The sequence below is a fragment of the Manis pentadactyla genome, chromosome 6 (assembly GCF_030020395.1).
Source record: "Manis pentadactyla isolate mManPen7 chromosome 6, mManPen7.hap1, whole genome shotgun sequence".
Classification (NCBI taxonomy): Eukaryota; Metazoa; Chordata; class Mammalia; order Pholidota; family Manidae; genus Manis; species Manis pentadactyla.
The window spans coordinates 57,814,881-57,833,364 of NC_080024.1; positions in this window are offsets into that span (position 1 = coordinate 57,814,881).

Consider the following 18,484-nt stretch of genomic DNA (forward strand, 5'->3'; position numbering starts at 1 on the left):
ATAGGCTCTTTTAAATGTGCTTTGCTGGAACTTTTTATAAGGAATTTCAGATTGGACTTTTAAAGGCCTCTGGAGGCCAGAAAGCCAAGCCAGATTTGACATCAGGTTTTGCCTGCAGTACCTGTATATTTGGGTGAATTCCTCTCTTCTTGAGGTCCCCGAGACATTTTGAGGTTCCTGTACCTGTCAGGAAGTGACCTTCCTTACTCACCTGGTAAGGCTGCTGGGAACCCTGTAAGCAATGTACCAGGCCAGTTCTTCTTCCAAGGGGCTTTGTTGGCTTTATAAAGTCAACCTTAGTTCCTTAAAGCTGTTCATATCTGAGTTTATGTACATGTCTCTCAGGTATGACATTTGAGTCAAAGCCTTGGTAATATAATCTGTGTTTTTAATTGGTCCTCTTACAAGGAAAAAAGATTCTTAATGAACTTATGCAAATAAACAAATGGCCGTGAAATATAAAAATACTGAAAGCTTTTAAATTCTTGAGGGGTCAGGTAGAAAGAGAAATGTTTCAATTCTGCTTATAAAGGTATTGTCATTTACGAAACTGTTGTCAGTCAGCTTAAGAGAAAAAGCTTAAAACACTTTATCAGCAACAATCGAAACAAAAAGCCACAAAATCATATCCCTTAGTTTACTTAATCTTATGTAACCAATACCTGTTCTGCTGAAATCTAGTTCTCTACTAGTTTAGGAGTAATAAAACAGTGACTATAAATGACAAAAGACTTACAAATGACAATGGTTAAAGACCTGATGAGAGCTTACTGTAAGACATTGACATAAGAAAATTTGGATATTTCTGTAACATAAAACATTCAGTAACTAAGTTTAGCATCATTCCCTTTGACAGCGCTTTCCAGGTGAATATATATCAGATAAATAAGCCAAATTAGCCAAATATTTTCCCCGATGAGGAGAAAAATTTCCTCTGACATGTTCCAGGGGCCCTCTGGAAAATGTCAGAGTTAACTAAAGGTAAAAGCACCTTTTTGAATTTGATTTTGGAAACTTGTCAGAAGAAAGTTTCTTTGGCATTTGCTTAAATAAGATTATAGGTTGCCATGAAGCAATAGTTATCCATTTAACTAGAATGACAACAAAATACTTCAAAGGCAGATACAGAAGTTTACACAGTTGTTTGCAAAGTTTAACTTTTAGTCCTTTAATATTAAGATCTCATTTTCTTAAATACTCAGACAATTCATTAAGACTTTAAGCATGAGAAACTATTTTGATAAAACAATTAGAAAACCTTTTGCAATCTTTCAACATTAAGAGCAGACTAACAGTTTAAGAAAACTTTGTCTTTTTAACTGAAAACAAAATTCTAATTTTGCTGTGTACTTGATATCGAGACTCATTTGCTTTAATTTCACATAGCATGACTATATCAATTTTTCCACAAGCTTTCTACAACTTTCCTTTTACATTCAGTGTTCTCCCTCTTTAAATAAATAGCTGTACTTTAAAACAATTACCTTCTTTTACCCTCAACAAAATGAATTTCCATTCTTTATACTTTCTCTTATTAAAACACACATCTTTTTTAGAAAGTAGAGATGTTTTCTTCTTTAAGTAGCTTTAATTAGACCTTAAAACCATTAGGAACTTTAATTTTCAGTGAACACTGAGAAGTGGGCTATGTAAACCATTGAACTAGCATTGTTAGATTAACACATTTATGAATACACTTTATAATTCCTGAAACCATGTGCTTTACAGCGTAATATCTAAGCACAAAATATGTCTACTTAGCAAAACTTTAAGGTTTTAGGTTACTACAAAGATTCTCAGGCTGTTTGTAGGTATACACACTGTAACACACTGTAATACATTAACACACTATTATTAAGATGTTTATTTGCTACACTTATTTAGTTTACTTATTCTTAACAACCATGCTCACAAAACTTTTACCAAACAATAGACAAAGTCAAGCCTGTCTTTAAGCATTTTTTCTTGAAAGATTTAACAGATAGCATCAACTTTGATAACTTTAGGTAAACTTAGGCAGTTGATAACCAGAGGACATGTCCATTTCAGTTTAACTTAAGTTAGCATTAATGCTTAGTATTTTTTATTAGAATTTTCTGGAAGTTTTAGAATGTCCAATTTATACAAGTGCTTGTCTTTAAATCAATTTTTATTAATACCATCCGGAGGTAGAAAAATATTTTTCATTTACACACTTGGCACACAAACATACATATTGAGATGTAACGACTACAGTTGGCAACACTTTTCATAAAAGAACATATACACAGACAGATAAACTGATACAGAGATTTGAGTTACTAATATTCAAGTGCTTTCTTTCTTTTTAGCTTACTTGATTAAAGGTATCTCAATTTTCAAGAATACACTCTAAGGGTGAGTAGTTTACATAACTGGGTTAAGGTTTAGATAGCCCCAGACTAACAGGGCTGATGAAGGCTCTGAACTGATAGGGACTGTGTGTGTCCAGGGGGCTGGAAATGGAATGCAAGTACAATTCTAGCTCCAGTCACTTAAAGCCAGGCTGTATTGCAGAAGATAAATTTCTTCCATTTCAGGAAGTCTAGTTTAAAAATCACCCAATTTTTGAAGATAATGAACTCAATAAGAATAGATTTCCACCAAAATAATTTAGAAAATTAGTTCCATATTGTAGTCTACGGGATTTTCGACCATTTCCCTTCTTTGCATCAAAATATATTTAGCTGCATAATCTTATTATACTGTATACTTCTCTCAGGGGCCAAGCCTTTCTAATCAAAGACTAAAGACTGGTAGCCAGTGTTAATTGTCTTTTAAGTGGCTAATGGGTGCTCAGACATATTTTATGAGATAAAGAGTACAGTATTTAGTCAGGAATAAGAGCAATCTCTTACCTTGTAGTGGTGGGCATCAGGTTCCGTGAAACTGGTGAAGTTAGAAGAGAGTTAGAAACGCCCTCTGCCTCACTCAGAGGCCAGGGCAGCCTGAAGAAGCAGGCTGGAAGTCAGAGAGACAGAAAGAGAGACACTCCTCATGGATACCCAGTCGGGCTGTCAGGGTCTGATTCCAGACACGCGGACCTTTGAGAAGCCGCTGAAGTGCAGCCTCAGCCTAGACTCTCGCAGGTGCCCACGGCCTTCCTCAGTCCCTCGCATCCAAGGAGATGCCTCTGAAGGGGAATCCTGGCCTCCACTCAGCTGACATTCCCGGCTCCCAAGGGAGATGGGGGATCCACTGAGGGAGACGCAGGAGAACCTGTCACTCAAGACTTTGAGATCGGCAGCCAGGCTAGTCCCATTTAAGTGGCTGACGAGCACCCAATGCTGTGTGCCACAGACGGCTTCCTTCTATAAGGTCAGTGAAAGAAAAGGCAGGCTTGGAGCCAATACTCACCTCCAGTTATCCCGGACGAGCCCCCAAAGATGATGCTGGGGTTCTTATTTGCGGAGCTGATAAATGAACTTAGCAAACAGTCAAGGTAGGTGAGCTAAGGGAAGGCTTTTATTTAGAGATACAGTGAGAGGACAGACAGCTCCTGGCTCATGCCAGGAGGGGACAAGAGAGCCCTGTGCACACAATTTTGACAAATTGTAGGGCTGTTTAACATTCCTTGAGGAAGTACTTTCTATTGAAATCCTTCTGAAGGAGCTTGTAAACTTAAGGAGGGTACAGTAAAAGCAAACTTTTCCCTATCTGCCACAGCTAAAGGAATTGTAAAAAAACAATCTTCAAGATCAATGATAACCATGTCCCAGTCTTTTGGACTCATAGCTGGAGAAGGGAGGCCTTCTTGTAAAGGACCCATAGGTTTAAGGACTGCATTAATTTGTCTTAAGTAATGTAAGAGTTTCCATTTTCCGGACTCTGTTTTATAACAAATACAGGGGAATTCCATGGGCTTGTGGAAAATTCTATCTAACTGAAGCTGTTCTTGAACTAATGTGTGTAAAGCTGCCGGTTTTTCTTTACTGAGGGGCCATTGATCCACCCAAACAGGTATAGGGATAATGATCCCCTGTCTGTGAGCCTTTTTGAAATCTCTTAATACATTACTCCAATCAGCTTGTCTGAGGGTTCCTGTGGCAGCAACCAGTAGCACTGTTTATTAATGTATTTGTGAAGTTGAGCAAAGTCTTTTTTAGAAGTTTTCGCTCCTGAGGTTTTTAGGAGGGCACGGAATAATTTTAAGTAATCCTCCAGTTATCTGCTTTAGTTTCATGTTGGCCCATTATAGTGTTCCTGATCTCGACCCTGTCCATACGTATGCTTTCCCGGGAGTCTTACCGGATCGGGGATCTTCGGAGCTTCTCCGCTCTGAGTTTCAGTGTCCCTGTTCTGGTGCCACTTGTCGGTCCCTCCCTGTCTGACCCACAGACAAGGAGGCAGATGCGATGAGATATCGAAGATCTGAAAGGACCAGCCAGGGGACTTGAGGCGTAACAGCGCAAGAGTGGTGTTGAGAGGGCACCCTTCGTGTTTATTGAGCAAATACATGTTAACAACAATAGAATTCTGTGTGGGGGACTTAATAGACAACCATTAACTAACTTTAAACTTAATCCTCCCAGTCTCCAGTTTCCTGGGGCGCCACGCCTTACAAGGTATTGAAACAATAGCAAGGGCAATTAGGTCACAGAAACTGTTTTGGTCTTGTTTGTTCAGTTCCTGTTCACTTATGAGGAATTACAGGAAAATAATCAAGTCATATATGATTATACATTTGATTTCTATGCTTGATTTCTATATTAATCCCACAGGAACCATCTCAGCCATCCTCTGCCTCACGGTCCAGCCAACACCTTCTTTTGAGCTTAGCGCCTTCTTGCCCATCAGCCCTGGGCTCTGAGCTCCCAGATCCGTTAGAATGATTCCCCCAGAGGTAACTGGCCCCCGTCAACCACCTGGTCGATCTGCACGGCAGGCCGGCACATCGCCTGTCTGGGCTTCTCTTGGAGCCGCGCGCCGGAAGCTCTGGAGGAGCGGCCCCATCTTCCCAGAGATGGAGGAGGGCAGTGCGAGGTCGCCCAGGGCACGAAGATGCAAAACCCGCGTGCGCGCTTCAAGGCTGCGCGGCAGCCGTCCCGAGGTGCCACAGGCCGGGAGAAGGCCTGCAGCAGGGCCTCTTGGATCTGCAGGCCCTGGGCTGAGCGCGTGCAGACCCCACCTCTGTGGCTTTCCAGAGAACCACTTCCTAGATGAGGAGGTGAAACTCGTCAACATGGGCGACCACCTAACTAGCCTCGCTGGCTGGCCGGCCCCTGGCTGGGCTGGGCTGGGCGAGGATTACTTCCACAGGATCACCCTATAGCAGGACAAAGAGCCACCAGAGACCGGCAGCCTCTGAGGTGCCCCTCCGGCACCCCTTGGTGTCAGGGCTTCTGTAGGAGTCACCCCCTGCAGCCGCTGGGCAGCTCCTTGACCATCCTGGAGCTCTCTCCCAAGCCAGACGGAAACTATAAAGCTTATTGAAGCAAAAATAAATAGATAGGCTGATAGACAAATAGCTAAGTAAAATAAAATAGGGAGATAATCCTGGATTATCCAGAGGGCCCAATGTAATCACAGGGTTCCTAAACTCGGAAAAGGGCAGGACGCAGAAGAGAGAAAACTAGAGAGGCACTGTGAAAAGGACTTGGTTTAATGGTGCTGGCTTTGAAGATGGAAGACTAGGGCCATGAGCGAAGGAAAGAGGACGCTCTAGAACCCAGAAATGGATTCTCACCTGGAGTCTCCAGATAGCAATGTGCCCCACTGACATCTTGCTCTTAGCGCCGTGAGATTTGTGAGATCTCTGACCTACAGAGTTGTAAAATAACAAATTTGTGTTAAGCCGTTAATTTTGTGGTGACTAAACTAGCTTACATCTTAAATTTTAGTTCTCTTTTATGTCTATGGTTTTCTTACTTTTTGTTGCAGCCCTATCCATATATACCATTTTTTTTTTAAATAATTATTTTTTATTGAAGGGTAGTTGACGCACAGTATTACATTACATAAGTTTCAAGTGTACAACACAGTGGTAGAACATTTATATACATAATTCTAGGTTCCAGCTATCACCCTACCAAGCTGTTACAATATCTTGACTATATTCCTTATGCTATACATTACATCCCGGTTACTTATTTATTTTACCATTGGAAGTCTGTCCTTTTTTTTTTTTTTTTTTATGAGGGCATCTCTCATATTTATTGATCAAATGGTTGTTAACGACAATAAAATTCTGTATAGGGGAGTCAATGCTCAGTGCACAATCATTAATCCACCCCAAGCCTAATTTTCGTCAGTCTCCAATCTTCTGAGGCATAACAAACAAGTTCTTACATGTAGAAGAAATTCTTACATAATGAATAAGTTACATAGTGAACAGTACAAGGGCAGTCATCACAGAAACTTTCGGTTTTGCTCATGCATTATGAACTCTAAACAGTCAGTTCAAATATGAATACTCATTTGGTTTTTATACTTGATTTATATGTGGATACCACATTTCTCTCTTTATTATTATTATTTTTAATAAAATGCTGAAGTGGTTGGTAGATACAAGATAAAGGTAGAAAACATAGTTTAGTGTTGTAAGAGAGCAAATGTAGATGATCAGGTGTGTGCCTGTAGACTATGTGTTAATCCAAGCTAGACCAGGGCAATAAAACATCCACGTATGCAGAAGATTTCTCTCAGAACAGGGGGGGTGAGGTTCTAAGCCTCACCTCTGTTGATCCCCAATTTCTCACCTGATGGCCCCCCTGCGACTGTGCCTGTCTTAGGTTGTTCCTCCCTTGAGGAATCTTACCCGTCTCTGGCTAACCAGTCATCTTCCGGGGCCATACAGGGAAATGTGAAGTTGGTAAGTGAGAGGGAAGCCTTATTGTTTGAAAAGGTTAGCTTTTTACTTCTTTGCATATTTATGCCCTGTGGCTTCTATGCCCAGCATTTGTCTTGAGGTATCTTTACCACTTGGAAGAATTATGATACTCGGTACATTTGATATGAGGCACGAATTCTATTTAAGGGTTGTAATTAGGAAGGAAGAAGAAAAGCTATAGAAGTAACAGGCGGAAGAAAACATGGGAAGATTGATTATTTCTTTGACATATCTTCTTGTAGAGTAACTTCAGCATGTATAGGTTTTAAGCTACTACTTAAATTGTGCACACACATTAACATAATAGGAGTATAGTTACATAACCAAAGCATATCTGTAATTACCAGCCATCTCCAGTGAAACCAAGAAAACCAGTTAGGCACCTTAGGCATTTGTGAAAACTTATCTATGATATGGTGGATATTGTCCAACTGAACTTGAACAGTCTGAGAGAAATCAGACAAATTAAAACAACCCATTCCTGGGGAATGTTCACATCCCTTATGTTCTTTTAACAGTAAATAGTCTGTAGTTGTAAGACTTTGGAGCGCTACAATTTGCACTTCTCCAAATTCTTGGTTGAGTTCCAACAGTATAGATCCAGTCAAATTTGTTGTTTTACTGTATGCACAGGACAGCTTAGATATCTCCTTCCTCATTCCCATGGCAAGTCCAGGAACTGGTGGGATGAGTGCATCTACAGCTGTAGCAGTGTGTGGATCTTTGTTGGGGTTTTTTGATGATCATCTTCTGGCATGAGTCTTCCTGAGAGTGCTGATGTTGGAAGTTTTTTTTCATATCGTATCTTAGTTCATTTTCGGGGTAGCCCAATTAGGCTTTTATCCTCTGTTTAAACACAAACAGACCCTTTGCCTACACTTTTATATGCCCTTTATACCCCTGTGTAGAACTCGTTGGAGGTTACCACACAGGAACTGCCCTTTATTTTTTTTTTTTGGCTTTGTTTTTGGTATCACTAATCTACACTTACATGACGAATATTATGTTTACTAGGCTCTCCCCTATACCAGGTCTCCCCTATAAACCCCTTTAAGTCACTGTCCATCAGCATAGCAAAATGTTGTAGAATCACTACTTGCCTTCTCTGTGTTGTACAGCCCTTCCTTTTCTCCTACCCCCCCATGCATGTTAATCTTAATACCCCCCTACTTCTCCCCCCCTTATCCCTCCCTACCCACCCATCCTCCCCAGTCCCGTTCCCTTTGGTACCTGTTAGTCCATTCTTGAGTTCTGTGATTCTGCTGCTGTTTTGTTCCTTCAGTTTTTCCTTTGTTCTTATATTCCACAGATAAGTGAAATCATTTGGTATTTCTCTTTCTCCGCTTGGCTTGTTTCACTGAGCATAATACCCTCCAGCTCCATCCATGTTGCTGCAAATGATTGGATTTGCCCTTTTCTTATGGCTGAGTAGTATTCCATTGTGTATATGTACCACATCTTCTTTATCCATTCATCTATTGATGGACATTTAGGTTGCTTCCAATTCTTGGCTATTGTAAATAGTGCTGCAATAAACATAGGGGTGCATCTGTCTTTCTCAAACTTGATTGCTGCGTTCTTAGGGTAAATTCCTAGGAGTGCAATTCCTGGGTCAAATGGTAAGTCTGTTTTGAGCATTTTGATGTACCTCCATACTGCTTTCCACAATGGTTGAACTAACTTACATTCCCACCAGCAGTGTAGGAGGGTTCCCCTTTCTCCACAGCCTCGCCAACATTTGTTGTTGTTTGTCTTTTGGATGGCAGCCATCCTTACTGGTGTGAGGTGATACCTCATTGTAGTTTTAATTTGCATTTCTCTGATAATTAGCGATGTGGAGCATCTTTTCATGTGTCTGTTGGCCATCTGTATTTCTTTTTTGGAGAACTGTCTGTTCAGTTCCTCTGCCCATTTTTTAATTGGGTTATTTGTTTTTTGTTTGTTGAGGCGTGAGAGCTCCTTATATATTCTGGACGTCAAGCCTTTATCGGATGTGTCATTTTCAAATATATTCTCCCATACTGTAGGGATCCTTCTTGTTCTATTGATGGTGTCTTTTGCTGTACAGAAGCTTTTCAGCTTAATATAGTCCCACTTACTCATTTTTGCTGTTGTTTTCCTTGCCCGGGGAGATATGTTCAAGAAGAGGTCACTCATGTTTATGTCTAAGAGGTTCTTGCCTATGTTTTCTTCCAAGAGTTTAATGGTTTCATGACTTACATTCAGGTCTTTGATCCATTTTGAGTTTACTTTTGTATATGGGGTTAGACAATGGTCCAGTTTCATTCTCCTACATGTAGCTGTCCAGTTTTTCCAGCACCACCTGTTGAAGAGACTGTCATTTCGCCATTGTATGTCCATGGCTCCTTTATCAAATATTAATTGACCATATATGTCTGGGTTAATGTCTGGATTCTCTAGTCTGTTCCATTGGTCTGTGGCTCTGCTCTTGTGCCAGTACCAAATTGTCTTGATTACTATGGCTTTATAGTAGAGCTTGAAGTTGGGGAGTGAGATCCCCCCTACTTTATTCTTCTTTCTCAGGATTGCTTTGACTATTCGGGGTCTTTGGTGTTTCCATATGAATTTTTGAATTATTTGTTCCAGTTCATTGAAGAATGTTGCTGGTAGTTTCATAGGGATTGCATCAAATCTGTATATTGCTTTGGGCAGGATGGCCATTTTGACGATATTAATTCTTCCTAGCCACGAGCATGGGATGAATTTCCATCTGTTAGTGTCCCCTTTAATTTCTCTTAAGAGTGACTTGTAGTTTTCAGAGTATAAGTCTTTCACTTCTTTGGTTAGGTTTATTCCTAGGTATTTTATTTTTTTGGATGCAATTGTGAATGGAGTTGTTTTCCTGATTTCTCTTTCTGTTGGTTCGTTGTTAGTATATAGGAAAGCCACAGATTTCTGTGTGTTGATTTTGTATCCTGCAACTTTGCTGTATTCCGATATCAGTTCTAGTAGTTTTGGGGTGGAGTCTTTAGGGTTTTTTATGTACAGTATCATGTCATCTGCAAATAGTGACAGTTTAACTTCTTCTTTACCAATCTGGATTCCTTGTATTTCTTTATTTTGTCTGATTGCCGTGGCTAGGACCTCCAGTACTATGTTAAATAACAGTGGAGAGAGTGGGCATCCCTGTCTAGTTCCCGATCTCAGAGGAAATGCTTTCAGCTTCTCGCTGTTCAATATAATGTTGGCTGTGGGTTTATCATAGATGGCCTTTATTATGTTGAGGTACTTGCCCTCTATTCTCATTTTGCTGAGAGTTTTTAACATGAATGGATGTTGAACTTTGTCAAATGCTTTTTCAGCATCTATGGAGATGATCATGTGGTTTTTGTCTTTCTTTTTGTTGATGTGGTGGATGATGTTGATGGACTTTCGAATGTTGTACCATCCTTGCATCCCTGGGATGAATCCCACTTGGTCATGGTGTATGATCCTTTTGATGTATTTTTGAATTCGGTTTGCTAATATTTTGTTGAGTATTTTTGAATCTACGTTCATCAGGGATATTGGTCTGTAGTTTTCTTTTTTGGTGGGGTCTTTGCCTGGTTTTGGTATTAGGGTGATGTTAGCTTCATAGAATGAGTTTGGGAGTATCCCCTCCTCCTCTATTTTTTGGAAAACTTTAAGGAGAATGGGTATTATGTCTTCCCTGTATGTCTGATAAAATTCCGAGGTAAATCCATCTGGCCCTGGGGTTTTGTTCTTTGGTAGTTTTTTGATTACTGCTTCAATTTTGTTGCTGGTAATTGGTCTGTTTAGATTTTCTGTTTCTTCCTGGGTCAATCTTGGAAGGTTATATTTTTCTAGGAAGTTGTCCATTTCTCCTAGGTTTCCCAGCTTGTTAGCATATAGGTTTTCATAGTATTCTCCAATAATTCTTTGCATTTCTGTGGGGTCCGTCGTGATTTTTCCTTTCTCGTTTCTGATACTGTTGATTTGTGTTGAATCTCTTTTCTTCTTAATAAGTCTGGCTAGAGGCTTATCTATTTTGTTTATTTTCTCGAAGAACCAGCTCTTGGTTTCATTGATTTTTGCTATTGTTTTATTCTTCTCAATTTTATTTATTTCTTCTCTGATCTTTATTATGTCCCTCCTTCTGCTGACCTTAGGCCTCTTCTGTTCTTTTTCCAATTTCGATAATTGTGACATTTGACCATTCATTTGGGATTGCTCTTCCTTTTTTAAATATGCTTGGATTGCTATATACTTTCCTCTTAAGACTGCTTTTGCTGTGTCCCACAGAAGTTGGGGCTTAGTGTTGTTGTTGTCATTTGTTTCCATATATTGCTGGATCTCCATTTTGATTTGGTCATTGATCCATTGATTATTTAGGAGCGTGTTGTTAAGCCTCCATGTGTTTGTGAGCCTCTTTGCTTTCTTTGTACAGTTTATTTCTAGTTTTATGCCTTTGTGGACTGAAAAGTTGGTTGGTAGGATTTCAATCTTTTGGAATTTTCTGAGGCTCTTTTTGTGGCCTAGTATGTGGTCTATTCTGGAGAATGTTCCATGTGCACTTGAGAAGAATGTATATCCCGCTGCTTTTGGATGTAGAGTTCTATAGATGTCTATTAGGTCCATCTGCTCTACTGTGTTGTTCAGTGCTTCCGTGTCCTTACTTATTTTCTGCCCAATGGATCTATCCTTTGGGGTGAGTGGTGTGTTGAAGTCTCCTAGAATGAATGCATTGCAGTCTATATCCCCCTTTAGTTCTGTTAGTATTTGTTTCACATATGCTGGTGCTCCTGTGTTGGGTGCATATATATTTAGAATGTTATATCCTCTTGTTGGACTGAGCCCTTTATCATTATGTAGTGTCCTTCTTTATCTCTTGTTACTTTCTTTGTTTTGAAGTCTATTTTGTCTGATATTAGTACTGCAACCCCTGCTTTCTTCTCACTGTTGTTTGCTTGAAATATGTTTTTCCATCCCTTGACTTTTAGTCTGTACATGTCTTTGGGTTTGAGTTGAGTTTCTTGGAAGCAGCATATAGATGGGTCTTGCTTTTTTATCCATTCTGTTACTCTGTGTCTTTTGATTGGTGCATTCAACCCATTAACATTTAGGGTGACTATTGAAAGATATGTACTTATTGCCATTGCAGGCTTTAAATTCGTGGTTACCAAAGGTTCAAGGTTAGCCTCTTTAGTGTCCTACTGCCTAACTTAGCTCACTTATTGAGCTTTTATATACACTGTCTGGGGATTCTTTTCTTGTCTCCCTTCTTGTTCCTCCTCCTCGATTCTTCATATGTTGGGTGTTTTGTGCTGTGCTCCTTCTAGGAGTGCTCCCATCTAGAGCAGTCCCTGTAAGATGTTCTGTAGAGGTGGTTTGTGGAAAGCAAATTCCCTCAGCTTTTGTTTGTCTGGGAATTGTTTAATCCCACCGTCATATTTGAATGATAGTCGTGCTGGATACAGTATCCTTGGCTCAAGGCCCTTCTGTTTCGTTGTATTAAATATATCATGCCATTCTCTTCTGGCCTGTAGGGTTTCTGTTGAGAAATCTGACGTTAGCCTGATGGGTTTCCCTTTATAGGTGACCTTTTCCTCTCTAGCTGCCTTTAACACTCTTTCCTTGTCCTTGATCTTTGCCATTTTAATTATTATGTGTCTTGGTGTTGCCCTTCTTGGATCCTTTCTGTTGGGGGTTCTGTGTATTTCCGTGGTCTGTTTGATTACTTCCTCCCCCAGTGTGGGGAAGTTTTCAGCAATTATTTCTTCTAAGATACTTTCCATCTCTTTTCCTCTCTCTTCTTCTTCTGGGACCCCTATAATACGGATATTGTTCCTTTTAGATTGGTCACACAGTTCTCTTAATATTGTTTCATTCCTGGAGATCCTTTTGTCTCTCTCTATGTCAGCTTCTATGCGTTCCTGTTCTCTGATTTCAATTCCATCAATGGCCTCTTGCATTCTATCCATTCTGCTTATAAACCCTTCCAGAGTTTGTTTCATTTCTGCGATCTCCTTTCTGGCATCTGTGATCTCCTTCCGGACTTCATCCCATTTCTCTTGCATATTTCTCTGCATCTCTGTCAGCATGTTTATGATTCTTATTTTGAATTCTTTGTCAGGAAGACTGGTTAGGTCTGTCTCCTTCTCTGGTGTTGTCTCTGTGATCTTTGTCTGCCTGTAGCTTTGCCTTTTCATGGTGATAGGAATAGTCTGCAGAACTAGGAAGAGTGACGGCTGGAAGGACTTCCTTTCTTGTTGGTTTGTGGCCCTCCTCTCCTGGGAGAACAGCGACCTCTAGTGGCTGTGCTGTGCAGCTGTGCGCAGACAGGGTTTCTGCTTCCTGCCCGGCTGCTATGGAGTTAATCTCCGCTGTTGCTGTGGGCGTGGCCTGGCTCGGGCAGCTACTCCAAAATGGTGGAGTCGCGTTGGAGCAGGAGCTGCTGGGAGGCTATTTATCTCCGTAAGGGGCCTCCCTGCTCCCTGCAGCCCAGGGGTTAGGGTGCCCAGAGATCCCGGATTCCCTACCTCTGGATTAAGTGACCCGCCCTGCCCCTTTAAGACTTCCAAAAAGCACCCGCCAAAACAAAACAACGCCCACCAAAAAAAAAAAAAGAAAAAAAAATTTTTAATTAAAAAAAAAAAAAAAAGGTCTTCGTTCGTTTTTCTTTATTCTCCGGTGCCAGCCTCAGGCCTCTGCTCACCGTTCTTGCTGCCCTGTTTCCCTAGTATTGGGGTCCCTATCCCTTTAAGACTTCCAAAAAGCACTCGCCAAAACAAAACAGCAAAAAAGCTAAAAAAAAAATGGTCGCGCGCTTTTCTTATGTCCTCTGTCGCCCAGCCTCTAGTGCCTGCTCACTGTTCTTGCTGCCCTGTTTTCCCAGTATCGAGGGCCCTGCACTCTGGCCCGGATGGCTGGGGCTGGGTGTTCGGCAGTCCTGGGCTCCGTCTCCCTCCCGCTCTGCCTGCTCTTCTCCCGCCGGGAGCTGGGGGGAGGGGCGCTCGGCTCCCGCGGGGCCTGGGCTTGTATCTCACCCCCTTCGCGAGGCGCTGGGTTCTCTCAGGTGCAGATGTGGTCTGGATATTGTCCTGTGTCCTCTGGTCTTTATTCTAGGAAGGGTTGTCTTTGTTATATTTTCATAGATATATGTTGTTTTGGGAGGAGATTTCCGCTGCTCTACTCACGCCGCCATCTTCCGCTCCTCCCCCCATATATACCATTTTTAAAATTCTGTTTTTCTTCATTACTGCCCATAGTTGTTTTCTTGAATTTTTTTCTGCTTTTGAACTTGGGCCAATTACTTAATTCTTCAGAGCCTCAGTTTCTGTAACTTGAAGTTAATAACACCTCCTTTCTATGTTGCTAGAGCATTAGAGATGTTTTAAAGCACCTGGTACAGAGAAGGTTTTTAGCAAGTCATTATTGTTGTGTAAGTACTGAATGCTCTTGGTTACTTCATGATCACAGTCCAGACACTATTGCTTACATTCTGAATGTACACTACATATCTAAGTTCAGGCTGATATAATAAAGTGTCATAGTTCGGTGGCTTACAAACAATAGACAATTTATTTATTCCAGTTCTGTAGGCACGCAAGTCCAAGACCAAGTTTTGGCAGATCAGGTGACAGCCCAGTTCTGCATTAAAAGGGACTATCCCATTCCTGAGGGCTCCCAGCGCATCACCTGATCACCTCCCAAGGGCTCCATCTTCAAATAGCATGACATTGGGGGTTAAGTTTCAACATATGAACTTTGCATGAGGTAGGAGTACACAGATATTCAGTATGTGGCTCTACAAGTTCACATTTGCGTGAATGGGAAATATGTCTCTCCTTTGTATGCTTATGAAACAACCCTGGTTGCTTGGCCTTGAAAAAAGAGAGATCTTCCTTTAATTTTCTCTAAAACCAGAATTAGATTTCTCTTCAGAGCCAGGCAACCAGGAATATGTCTTCAAGAGGCAGCCCTTACAGTGGAGAATTTAACATTTCAACCATAGGTGACAGAACTTGATAAAATCCTAGACATCACCTGTAATCTCATTAATAAAAAATTTGGAACTGCCCAAATTAGAGATTTGAGACCAACTAGCAAATTATTAAGTAGATGAGACAGGCTGCAACCATAACTTTTAGATGTTTTAAGATGTTTTGGGGGAGATTGAACTACCTTTTTTTAATCTGCTACTGCAATTTGGCCATGACCAGAGGCAGCATTACCAGTTATGCCCTCAGAGTGAGGCTGAGTGATATACATGGGAAGAAGCTGGGCTATTGGCTATGGTCAACTTTGGGCAAATGGGGCATTTGACAGGGGAGTTTTTATTGGAAACTGGATAAAATGAGAGTTCCTGTGGCCAGGATTCTCACCTGGCCCTGGTTGACTAGCTCATTGCACACCTGTAGGCAATACATTACTGTTGACTCTATATAAAGAGCTCTGTCCAGTGCTCTGGGTGTGACATGGTGGCATGGCTACAAGGCTGCAGGAGAGCAGAGCAGAGGCTCGAGTAGCGGCAGCACCAAGGACAGAGGCTCAGAGGACAGCTGTGCTGGATGACTGTGAAGAGAGGCCCAGAGGATGGCTGTGTGGACAGAGGGGTCAGAGGACAGCTGTTAAGGCAGAGGGGCCCAGAGACAGAGACTGGCTTGCTGCATGCAGACTCGCTGAGTGAACAGGATTCTAGTGACTGACCTGCCACCTGGAAATAAAGTTGGGCATAACCCTTTCACCCCAATTCACAGTTTTGCTGTCAATATCTTTGGTCACATTGAATCCATAGCGAACTTGCCTGGGGCTGAAACCCATTGGCAAGACAGGAACCCTACTCAATATGAAGTCATTACCAGGGCCCCAATGCCAAAGGGAAAGCTGGTTAATTCAACATCCCATGATGGCTATGAACTGGCAATAATAATTACTTGGGTTACTTGGTCCTGCTGGGTCCCAGCTGTGAGCTTCTTTGGATCAAAGTTACCCTCATGGGCAGGCTGTGGTTAAACAGGCTCTTTAACCTTTGTCTCCAGAAATTCTATGATCCTGGTCCAAGAGATTGAGTAGGGAACCTATAACTTCCTTTTTTTTAAACACAAGAATACAATTTAAAAACACTTTTTGCTTTGAAGTAATTCACAGGAAGCTGCAGAGATAGTATAGAGAGGTCCCCTGTACATTTTACTCAGTGTCCCTAATAGTTACATTTTACATAAATACAGTAAAATAGCAAAACAAGGACATTAACAATGGTGCAATATGAATACATATCTACCTCATTTTTATTTAAAAAGTTTCAACTGTGGTATAATATATATATATAACATAAAATTTACCATCTTAAGCATTTTTAGTTGAACAGTTCAGTAGAGTTAAGTACATTCACATTGTTATACAACCAATCTCCATACTATTTCATCTTACAAAACTGAAACTTTGTACCCATTAAACTCCAGCCCCTGGAAACCACCCTTGTACTTTGTTTCTGTGAATTTTATAGGTGCCTCATATAAATAGAATCAGACAATATTTGTCTTTTGCGACTGTTTGAATTCACTTAGCATAGTGAATTAAAATTCTGTATGTGTGAAAATACGCTAGGGATGCCATAACCAAGTACAACAGACTGGTGGCTTAGACAACAGATATTTATTTTCTCTCAGTCTGGAGGCTAAAATGACAAGAGCAACATGTTAGTGTGTTTGGCTTCTTCTGTGTCCCCAAAATCATCCATGCTCTAGCATGTATCAGAATCTCTTTCCTTTTTAAAGCTGAATAATATTCCATGGTATATATAAAACACATTTGATTTATCATTTCATCAGTCAATGGACACTTGGATTGCTTCCACCTTTTGGCTATCGTGAATAATGCTGCTATGAACATGGGTGTACACATATCATTTAGAGACCCTGATTTCAATTATTTGGGATATTGTTAGCGGCTGAATTGTGTCCTCCTCAAATTCATATGTTAAAGTCCTAACCCCCAGTATCTCAGAATGTGACTGTATTTGAAGATAAGTCCTTTAAGAGATGATTAAGTTAAATTGAGGCCATTGGACTATTAGGATGAGTCCTAATCCAATCTGACTGGTTTCCTTATAAAAAGAAAATTTGAACACATCGAGACACACCGTGGCTGCATGCAGGTACAGGGAGACAACTATGTGAAGGGGGACCATCTGCAAGCCAGAGAGGCCTCCGGAAGAAGCCAAACCCACTAACATGTTGCTCTTGTCATTTAGCCTCCAAAACTGTGAGAAAATAAATGTCTGTTGTCTAAGCCACCAGTCTGTTGTACTTGGTTATGGCATCCCTTGCGTATTTTTACACATACAGGATTGGATTCTGTACAGAAGGGGAAGTGCTAGTCCAGGTATTCCAGAAGTGCAATTGCTGGATCATATGGTGATAAAATTTTTAGTTTTTAAGAAACCATGATACTATTTTCCATATCAGCTATACCATTTTACATTTCCACCAACAGTGTACAAGGTTCCAATTTCCCTCACCAACACTTGTTATTTTCTGTTTTTAGTGGTGGTGTTTTTTAAAGAGTATAGTCATCCTGTGGAGAAAAGGGAACCTTGCTATGCTGTTGGTGGAAATGTAAATTGGTGCAGCCACTGTGGAAAGTACTATGGAGGTTCCTCAGAAAACTAAAATTAGAAATATCATTCTACCCAGTAATCCTATTTCTAGGAATTTACCCAAAGAAAACAAAATCCCTGATTTGAAAAGATATGTACACCCTTAAGTTTACTGCCACATTATTTACAATAGCCAAGATATGGAAGCAAACAAAGTACCCAATAATAGATGAATGGATAAAGAAGTGGTACATATACATAATGGAATATTATTAAGCCATAAAAAAGAAAGAAATCCTGCTATTTGTGACGACATGATGGATCCAGAGGGTATTATGCTAAGTAAAATGAGCCAGGTGGAGAAAGACAAATACCATATGATTTCACTTACATGTGGAATCTAAAAAACAAAACAAAACAAAATGAACAAAATATCAGTTTAGACTTATAGTCACTGAGAAGTGACTGGTGGTAACCATTGGGGAGGGATTGGGATGGGTGAGGGGGATAAAAAAGGCTAAAAATTTCTCAAATAATAATATAAATTGATCACAGGGATGGTAGTTGTAACTCTGGGGAGAGAAAATCCTGGGGCAAAATACCTCTAAAACTGAAATCTGTCAAAAGGAGAAATAAAGTTTAAAACCCATTTATTGCTTACAAACTGCGGTCTGGGGCCATTTCTCTTCCCTGCTCTGGCAGAAGCAAGCAAGACCTCCCCCCAGCCTCTCAGGTTCAGATATGCCCTGGGTAGTCCAGATAATTACCCACTGATATGGAGATGAACTACAACTCTCCACCCCTTAGGAATGCCTGTTGATATGCAGATGCACTAAAGCCAGGCAAGAGATCTGGAAATATTACAATTTTATCCACAACAGTACAGCATGGAGAATATAGCCAGTGATTCTGTAACATCTTTCTGTTGACAGATAGTAACTGCACTAGTTGGGGTGAGGATTTCATAATGTGGGTAACTGTTGAACCACTGTGTTTTGTATTCCAAACTGATATAAATAATTGAAACCAATATAAGATTGTATATCAACTATACTTCAACTTAAAAGAATATGCTT